Source organism: Mauremys reevesii, linkage group 14, assembly GCF_016161935.1.
Source record: "Mauremys reevesii isolate NIE-2019 linkage group 14, ASM1616193v1, whole genome shotgun sequence".
Classification (NCBI taxonomy): Eukaryota; Metazoa; Chordata; order Testudines; family Geoemydidae; genus Mauremys; species Mauremys reevesii.
In genome coordinates this window covers 38,088,039-38,098,231 of record NC_052636.1, presented here as the reverse complement: position 1 = coordinate 38,098,231, position 10,193 = coordinate 38,088,039, and the positions used below count along the sequence as shown (strand labels likewise).

The 10,193-nt window shown below is 50.6% G+C and overlaps 1 non-coding gene across 1 annotated transcript; it reads right to left on the bottom strand.

Annotated features, from left to right (window-relative positions):
• Nucleotides 1-1,215: 1,215 nt before the first annotated feature.
• Nucleotides 1,216-1,288, bottom strand: TRNAV-AAC. The gene has a single exon. It is a non-coding gene; the product is annotated as a tRNA-Val (tRNA).
• Between the last annotated feature and the right edge of the window lie 8,905 nt (nucleotides 1,289-10,193).

Sequence of the window (10,193 nt, the reverse complement as noted above, 5' to 3'; positions counted from 1 at the left end):
CCTGGTATTACAATGCTTGGTTGTTTTTAATTCCTTTACTTCCCTCTCCCTTTTAGACTCAGAGCCTTTAAGGTCAGAAGGGACCAGTGTGATCATCTAGTCTGACCTGCTGCACCTTGCAGGCCAAAGACCCCACCCACCCACTCCTGGAATAGACCCGGGAGGGGAGGCAGCTCTGTGCACTGCCCCTACCCCAGGCAGCACATGGAGGCCCTCTGCTCCCCTCCCCCCACAATGGGTGTGCAGAGATGTGCCAGCAGCACTAAGGTGGCTCCCTGCCCACTCTACATCCGCCCCTCCGTGCCGCTCCCAGAAGTGGCTGGCATGTCCCAGCATCCCCTGGGGTGGGGGGAGTGTCTCCACGTGCTGCCCCTGCCCCGAGCACCAACTCTGCAGCTCCCATTGGCCAGGAACTGTAGCCAATGGGAGCTCTGGGGCAGCGCCTGCAGACAGCAGCACATGGAGATCCCTGGCCCCACTCATCTAGGAGCTGCTGCCAGAGGGTTGTGTGTACCGGTCACTTTGGGAGCTGCACCACCCCACCTGCACCCCACCCCACCCCAGCGCAGAGCCCGCACCCAAATTTCCTCCCAGTGCTTTGCTTGTCGTCCTTTCACCAGAACCATCCTTCTTCTCCTGGGCTGCAAGTAGCCACCTGGGAATCAAGAGGCAGGCACAGGATTCTGCAAGGTAAGTGTCCCACAGCACCATGATGGACAGTGTGATGAAGGTAAGTCTTCCTGAGGCACAATGAACTGCAATTCAGCGAACCACTGGCCAGGTGGTCCGGGCGAAGGGCATTCACTGGAGGAACAAGCTTGTGAGTGACTCCTGAGCACAGGGCCCCTTCCCCTTTTAAGGACCTGCTCCTCATGGCCTGCGACTAGAGATGACTTGGCTGCATCTGGTGGGTCACACTCCACCTTGGGCAATGTCCATGCTCTGGGTGTGTGATCGCTGCCTAATGAGAGTCCCAGACACCTTGTCTATCTAGCAGCTCTTCTGCTCTTCCAGCTGTTCAACCAGCCCCTTCATCCCACAAGCATTGCAGGAGGGAGGGGGAGGGAGAAAGCCACTTCACAGGCATTCAGAGAGGGAGAGGAGACAAAAATGGGAATGGGGAAAGTATAACAGACCTATTGAGCAATAGAAATCACTGCTGCTCCTACAACAGCAGGGACAGGCCACTAGGAGTTGGGAAAAATTAAGCCATCATGTTTCTGCCTGGTTTTGAACCAGGGACCTTTTGCGGGTTAGGCAAATATGATAACCACTACACTACAGAAACTCTGTTGCAGGGCTCTGCCCTTCCTTCATAAGAAAGAAGAATGGCCAGACCAAAGGTCCGTCCAACCCCATATCCTATCTGCCAACAGTGGCCAATGCCAGGTGCCCCAGAGGACTGAACCTAACAGGCAATGATCAAGTGATCTCTCCTGCCATCCATCTCCACCCTCTGACAAACAGAGGCTAGCGATACCATTCCTTACCCAGGCTGCCTAATAGCCATTAATGGACTTCACCTCCATGAATTTATCTGCAAAAATAATGAGGAGTACTTGTGGCACCTTAGAGACTAACAAACTTATTTGAGCATAAGCTTTCGTGGGCTAAAATCCACTTAATCAGATGCATACAGTGGAAAATACAGCAGGAAGATATATATATACACAGAGAACATGAAAAAATGGGTGTTGCCATCCGCACTATAATGAGAGTGAGCAGTTAAGGTGAGCTATTATCAGCAGGAGAAAAAACCTGTAGTGACAATCAGGATGGCCCATTTCCCACACTTGACAAGAAGGTGTGAGTAACAGTAGGGGGACAAATAAACATGGGGAAATAGTTTTACTTTGTGTAATGACCCACCCACTCCCAGTCTTTATTCAAGCCTAATTTAATGGTGTCCAGTTTGCAAATTAATTCCAATTCAGCATCTCTCATGGGAGTCTGTTGTTGAAGGTTTTTTGTTGTAATATTACGACTTTTAGGTCTGTAATCGAGTGACCAGGGAGATTGAAGTGTTCTCTGGCTGTGTTTGAATGTTATAATTCTTGATGTCTGATTTGTGTCCATTTATTCTTTTATGTAGAGACTCTCTGGTTTGGCCAATGTACATGGCAGAGAGGCATTGCTGGCACATGATGGCACATATCACATTGGTAGATGTGCAGGTGAATGAGCCCTGATGGCATGGCTGATGTGATTAGGTCCTATGATGGTGTCCCTGAACAGATATGGGGAGTGAGTTGGCAATGGGCTTTGTTGCAGGATAGGTTCCTGGGTTAGTGTTTTTGTTGTGTGGTTGCTGATAAGTATTTGCTTCAGGTTGAGTGGCTGTCAGTAAGCAAGGACTGACCTGTCTCCCAAGATCTGTGAGAGTGAGGATTGTCCTTCAGCATGGGTTGTAGATCCTTGATGATGCACTGGAGAGGTTTTAGTTGGGGGCTGAAGGTGACGGCTAGTGGGGTTCTGTTCCTTTCTTTGTTGGGCCTGTCCTGTAGTAGGTGACTTCTGGGTACTCTTCTGGCTCTGTCAATCTGCTTCTTCACTTCAGCAGGTGGGTACTGTAGTTGTAAGAACGCTTGATAGAGATCTTGTAGGTGTTTGTCTCTGTCTGAGGGGTTGGAGCAAATGCGGTTGTATCTTAGAGCTTGGCTGTAGACAATGGATTCTGTGATGTGGTCTGGGTGAAAGCTGGAGACATGTAGGTAAGTACAGCGGTCAGTATGTTTCCGGTATAGGGTGGTGTTTATGTGACCATCGCTTATTAGCACAGTAGTGTCCAGGAAGTGGATCTCTTGTGTGGATTGGTCCAGGCAGAGGTTGTAGGTGGGATGGAAATTGTTGAAATCATGGTGGAATTCCTCAAGGGTTTTCTTTTCCATGGGACCAGATGATGAAGATGTCATCAGTGTAGCACAAGTAGAGTAGGGGCATTAGGGGACGAGAGCTGAGGAAGCGTTGTTCTAAGTCAGCCATAAAAACGTTGGCATACTGTGGGGTCATGTGAGTACCCATAGCAGTGCCGCTGACTTGAAGGTACACATTGTCCCCAAATGTGAAATAGTTATGGGTGAGGACAAAGTCACAAAGTTCAGCAGGTTGAGCTCTTTCAATAGCTCACTAGAAGGCATTTTTCTCCAGCCCTCAGAACATTTGGTGGCTCTTTGCTGCCCCAGCTCCAATTTCACAACATCTTTTTCAAATGAGGACACCAAAACTGGAGGCAGTATTCCAGTATCAGTCTCACTGATGCCGTGTCACCTCCTGTGACGTTATTGACATAATCTGTACTGTATAGATCACCGTTGCGACTGCTGTTCTATTTGTAGCCAATATTGTAGAAAGGTTGTCGCGTAAGGGGTCTATGGAGATGTCCTGATTGGCTGATTATAATTATGCTATTTCTAGATGTGTATCATTTTTACAGTTGATGTTATGAATTCCTGCCCATTTCCCCACTGGCTGGAGCATGGCTAGAGTGTGTCTGTGGTTAATGATGTTGCTGTAGATTGTTCGTTTCCTGCCTTGGCGATTCAGACAGTCCCTTTTCCCAACATATCTCCAGCACATCATTAGTTCCCATCTACTGTTTACCCACCTCCACTAGGCCCGGAACCCTGCCAAAGAAGGAAAGAGGATTGGTTTGGGATGATTTGTTCTTGACAAATCCATGCTCACTTGTCCTAAGAACCAAATTCTCCTGTAGGTGCTGCTGACAAACTGTTTAAGAATGTATTGCAGTATCTCTCCAGCTATGGAAGTGAGGCTAGCTAGTCTGTAAGTCCCAGGGGTCTCTTTGTTCCCCTTTGAAAGATAGGTCCTGTCTTGTTCATGGATGGGAAGATGTTCTTTTTCAGGGATCTCAGATGAGAAAGGGGGCACAACACCTGGTTTGTTAAGGCCACAAAAATGGAGGCAGGTACCTCTTCTCTCCTGCTGGCAAAGAACCCCAGATACCTAAAAGACAGGGACTCACACCCCTGAATGGGCTTTAGAAAAGGCAATGGTTAAAAGTTTGGCCCCGACCATTTCTTGTTTCCAGACTAGACATTTTAGCAAACTTTAGAATTCCTTGGTGTTAAACACCGTGAAACGCCCCTTTCTCCTTCACAGAGGGCTTTATCGCCCTTATCACACTCAGGCTCACGACTGCGCAGAGTTTGAGAACTGTCCCTGTTCCCATTGGGCAGATGGGGAGGAGCCTGAGGTATAGAGAAGGGAAGTGACCTGTCACCAGATGGATCAGACTGAACAGGTTTCACACCTCGAGGAGGCTCTTACCTTCTAAACAGGGACGGCTGTTTTCTAGTAAAATCACTAAAAGGGAAGGAGAAAACTCGAAAGAGGTTCCTCCTGGCGCTCACGTCCGTGAACCCGAATACTCCCTCAGTCCTCAGAGAGAGACCTGGAGAAGGAGACTTGCTGGAGCAAAGCCACAGGGTCTCTGAGGTTTCCCTGGCCCCTCGCCCCTGTCCTGCCTGGCTGATGTCAGCATCTCTCTGTGAGGTCACCACCTCCCCACCACCTTGGACCAATAGGCTGAGGTCCTGCAAAAGACCTTTGTGATGTCAGTGCCACACCCCTCCCTTGCTGGGCGAATGTCCTGCCCCTGGCCAGGCACTTTGGAGGTTTGAGCTACTCCCTGGGGATCACCCCACTCAAGGAGCGTTCGTTCTAGGCAGCAAGCCGGCTAGACAGGGAAACATCAGATGCTGCTCCCAATGCTACACTCAGTTTGTCAGAAATGAGTCGACTTTATGGCCAGAAGAGACCATTAGAGCATCTAATCTGACCCCCTGCATATCACAGGCCTCCTGTATGACACAAGAGCTATTTTGGGGGCAAATACATTCCAGAAAGGCATCTAGTCTTCATGACATGACATCAGGAGTTGGAGAATCCATCACTTCCCGTGGTAGCTTGTTCCTGTGGTGAATCATCCTGACTGTTGAATATTTGTGCCTTAGTTGTAATATGAATTTGTCTCTTTTCACCTTCCAGCCATTGGGTCTTGTTATGCCTTTCTCTGCTTGATTCAAGAGCCTTTTAATACCCAATCTTTTCTCTCTCTGAAGGCACTTCAACACTTCAATGAAGTCACCTTTCAATCTTCTTTTGATAAGCTAAACAGGTTGAGCTCGTTCAATAGCTCACTAGAAGGCATTTTTCTCCAGCCCTCAGAACATTTGGTGTCTCTTTGCTGCCCCAGCTCCAATTTCACAACATCTTTTCAAACGAGGACACCAAAACTGGAGGCAGTATTCAGTATCAGTCTCACTGATGCCGTGTCACCTCCTGTGACGTTATTGACATAATCTGTAACCGTAAAGATCACCATTGTGACTGCTGTTCTATTTGTAGCCAATATTGTAGAAAGGTTGTCGCGTAAAGGGTCTATGGAGAGGTTCTGATTGGCTGATTATAATTATGCTATTTCTAGATGTGTATCATTTTTATAGTTGACGTTATGAATTCCTGCCCATTTCCCCACTGGCTGGAGCATGGCTAGAGTGTGTCTGTGGTTAATGATGTTGCTGTAGATTGTTCATTTCCTGCCTTGGTGATTCAGATAGTCCCTTTTCCCAACATATCTCCAGCACATCATTAGTTCCAATAACAGGGGCAGCTTTTCTCTGGGGCACTGAGATTTTTTGGGGAGATGGTGGCTCCTTTCTTTCCTCCCCTGGAGTAAACTCAGCTTTTTATTCCATGGTTCATGTTTTATGGAATAACAACATCAGCCTGAAGAAAGAGGAGAGTGAATATCTCACTGCCAGGGCTGAAGGTGGCCACGTCTCCTCTGTTTGACAGTTACCATTGCAGGAGAGAAGGTGTCACTGGAATCGGATGCCCTGGCTCAGACAAGAGACACAGGGAGGTTTTGCTGTTCATGGATCCATGCAAAGGACATTGTGTCTCTGTGTGAAAATAGGGAGGGAAATGTAACACCCACCTGGTGGTGCCGTGGCGGAAGGGACCCGTGTCGGTTGGAACAGGACACGTTCTCAAGCAGCATGTTTCTCACTCTGCCCGTCTGTCAGATTTGATGATTATCAATGGAAATATTTTGCCATGGGGTCGTGTGTTTACACAGACATTGACATTTACCAACAAACACGTAATTCTCCCAGTCCTGCCTAGCCTGCCGGGGGGGAGTGTAGAAGGACAGAGTCACTGTGCCCAGAGCCCATGCCAGGCCTGGGCTCTCCATGCTGCCCACTTCCCACAACGCTGGGATCCTTCCCTGACCTCCCCCCAGACCACTGCCCCCCACCCCCACTGCTGGGCTCCCCTCCCCCCACAGTCCAACTCCCCTGCTTCCAGGAAACCGCCCCACTGCCCTCCTCCCCGCAGAGCAAAAACGCGACCGTATTCCAGGGCGGCCCACAGGATTCAGGGGGCCTGGGGCAAAGCAATTTTGGGGGCCCCTTCCAGACAAAAAAGTTGCAATACTGTAGAATACTGTATTCTCGTGGGCAGCGGCGTAGCCAGGGTCTCACATGAGGGGAAGCGAACACATAAAAAAAGGCACCACCCAACATATCAAATTACTAATTACATCCGCTCCCTCCCACTTCCTGCCCCCTTCAGAACTCCCCCCCCTCCACTCCTTGTCCCCTGACTGCCCCCTCCTGGGACCCCGGTCCCTGACTGCCCCCTAGAACCCTACCTGTCCCCTGACTGCCCCGACCCTTATCCACACCCCTGCCCCCAGACAGACTGCCAGGACTCCCACAGCTATCCAACCACTCCCGCCCCTGACAGGACCCCAATATACACCAAGACACACCCCGTAATCCAAAGTGTGGGGGGGGCAGGGCGAGGGACCACGCACTGCTCCTGCCATTGAGGGTACATGGGCAGCTGCTTCTGCCCTAGCACCTGGCTCTAGTGTGTAGCCAGAAGCCCTTGTGAGCAGGCGGAGGGATCCTGCTAGCAAAGGGAGCGTTTGATTTTAGAGTCTGATCCAGACAGACCCAGCAGAGAACACAACAATAGCTCTGCCTCTGCCATCCCAGCACAGGGCCCATAAAAAAGAGAGGCAGAGACGTGCTTAATACCGTGCATGGGGTGGGGAGGGAGCACAGACCAGGGACGGGGCATGGAGAAAAAACACAGAGATGGAGAGAAGGAGAAAGTGAGGAAGGAGGAGAAGCCAGGACTGTGTCTCTGGAGGGAAGGCCTGGGGAGGGGCGTTCGGATGCAGCATGTTAATGAGACCCTTGCAAACACAGGGGAAAGAAGCAGGGAAGGGATTGCAGAGGACAAGCCAGGCTACTCACTCAGTCTCCCTGTGGGGCCCTGTGGCATTGGGTAGCAGGGCCCAGTAAATGAAAATCTATTAACCACACAGAATTGATAAATGCTCCCAAATCCTTTTGTGCCATGGCAAAGCTTAGAAGAGCTTAAGCTGTGAGCTGCATGGACGGCCTCAAGAAATCTCTCTTGTGCGGCGCCTCAAGCAGGTTTGCATTGTGTGACCCCGATGAAAAGCCCAGCAGAGAAAGCTTGCAACTGTCCCAGCTCTTTCAGCCGCGTTTGGGGCCTTTCAATCACTCAGGCTGCATCTTCCAACTAAAATGCATTAACAATACAGCTCAGGCAAGCGGCTGGGGGCCAGGCAGGCTGCCGGGCCAGCTGATAGCACTTCCCGCTAACGGCTGCTTTTCTAGGCTTGTGTTTTGCTGTTGGACAGAGGCCCAGACTTCCTCCCATCTAACCCCCCCCCTGCTCCCTGACTGCCCCAGCCCCCAGAAAGTCCCCTCCCCGAACCATCCAACCCTCCCCCCACTCCCTGACTGCCCCCCAGGACTCCTATTACCACCCGGCAGCTCGAGCCGCTGGCTGCCTCTGGAGCCAAAGTGAAACACGTGCCAGCACACAGCCCCTCCCCCTCAGCGTGCTGAGGCAGCGGGTGTGTGTGTGTGTGTGCGCAAGGGGGGGTCTGGCTGCTGGAGGCCCAATGGGAGCAGCTCAATCAGGCCCCGGCGGCCAATCAGCAGTGCCGCACTCTGCAGGGGGGGAGAAATCCAGATCTTTCCACCTTATTCCAAATTCCTACTAAGGTGCCACTTTGGGGGAATGTGCTCAGTGGGGGAGCGGCAGCCCCCCCTGCTCCCCCCAGCTACGCTCCTGCTTGTGGGGCCCCTGCAAGACCAGGGCCTGGGGCAAATTGCCCCCTTGCCCCCACCTCTGGGCGGCCCTGCTAGCAGCTCTTCTGGGAGCGCAGGAGGAATGACTCCCCTTCTCTAGCTTCTCCCCGTGGGGCTCTGGGGAGCAGGGAGGGTTGGGTGATAAATTCCATCCGACTCCCCTTTGATCCAAGCCGAGGGACGTCTCAGCTCTGCACGATCCCCTTGGCAGGGCCAAACAAGGGACATTTTCCACTGCCCAGGAGACCCAGCCAGGGACTCAAGGCAGCCCCAGACTTTCCCTTTCTCCCTTCTGGGAAATCAAGCTCAAGTTCTACAAGGAGCTAAAGAAGCCTCAACCCCACATCTGAATTAATGTCAATTTCTCACTGCCTGACAGAAACAAATGTCATTTCAATCCCAGGTGAGTCCACATCAGTCATTCCTCAGCCCGATTCCTTCACCCTCCTGCCTTAGCTTAGGGCATTGCGCTACCCTGTGGGCATTTCATGTCCCTCCCCAGTTTCACACAGAGACACAATTTCCTTTGCATGGATCCATGAACAGCAAAACCTCCCTGTGTCTATCGTCTGAGCCAGGGCATTCGATTCCACTGAAACCTTCTCTCCTGCAATGGCAATGGTCAGACAGAGGGAATGCGTCCACCTTCCCCCTGGCAGTGAGATATTCACTCTCCTCTTCATGCTACTGCTGTTATTCCATGAGTCATCAAGGATGGAATAAAAAGCTGAGTTTACTCCAGGGTGAGGAAAGAAAGGAGCCACCAACTCCCCAAAAAATCTCAGTGTCCCAGAGAAAAGCTGCCCCTGTTATTGGAACTAATGATGTGCTGGAGATATGTTGGGAAAAGGGACTGTCTGAATTGCGAAGGCAGGAAACGAACAATCTATAGCAACATGATTAACCACAGACACACTCTAGCCATGCTCCAGCCAGTGGGGAAATGGGCAGGAATTCATAACGTCAACTATAAAAATGATACACATCTAGAAATAGCATAATTATAATCAGCCAATCAGAACCTCTCCATAGACCCCTTACGCGACAACCTTTCTACAATATTGGCTACAAATAGAACAGCGGTCGCAATGGTGATCTATACGGTTACAGATTATGTCAATAACGTCACAGGAGGTGACATGGCATCAGTGAGACTGATACTGGAATACTGCCTCCAGTTTTGGTGTCCTCATTTGAAAAAGATGTTGTGAAATTGGAGCTGGGGCAGCAAAGAGCCACCAAATGTTCTGAGGGCTGAAGAAAAATGCCTTCTAGTGAGCTATTGAAAGAGCTCAACCTGCTTAGCTTATCAAAAGAAGATTGAAAGGTGACTTCATTGAAGTCTTGAAGTGCCTTCAGGGAGAGAAAACATTGGATATTAAAGGGCTCTTGAATCGAGCAGAGAAAGGCCTAACAAGACCCAATGGCTGGAAGGTGAAAAGAGACAAATTCATATTACAACTAAGGCACAAATATTCAACAGTGAGGATGATTCACCACAGGAACAAGCTACCAAGGAAAGTGGTGGATTCTCCATCTCCTGATGTCATTTAATGAAGACTAGATGCCTTTCTGGAATGTGTTTGCCCCAAAAGTAGCTCTTGTGTCATACAGAGGCCTGTGATATGCAGGGGTCAGATTAGATGCTCTAATGGTCTCTTCTGGCCATAAAGTCGACTAATTTCTGAAAAACTGAGTAAAGCATTCGGAGCAGCGTCTGATGTTATCCTGTCTAGCCGGCTTGCTGCCTAGAACGAACCCTCCATGAGTGGGGTGATCCCCACGGAGTAGCTCAAAACTCCAAAGATCCTGGCCAGGGGCAGGACATTAGCCCAGCAAGGGAGGGTGCAGCAGTGACATCACAAAGGCCTTTTGCAGGACCTCAGACTATTGGTCCAAGGTGGTGGGGAGGTGGTGACCTCACAGAGAGATGCTGACATCAGCCAGGCAGGACAGGGGCGAGGGGCCAGGGAGACCTCAGAGCCCCCTGTGGCTTTGCTTCAGCAAGTCTCCTTCTCCAGGTCTCTCTCTGAG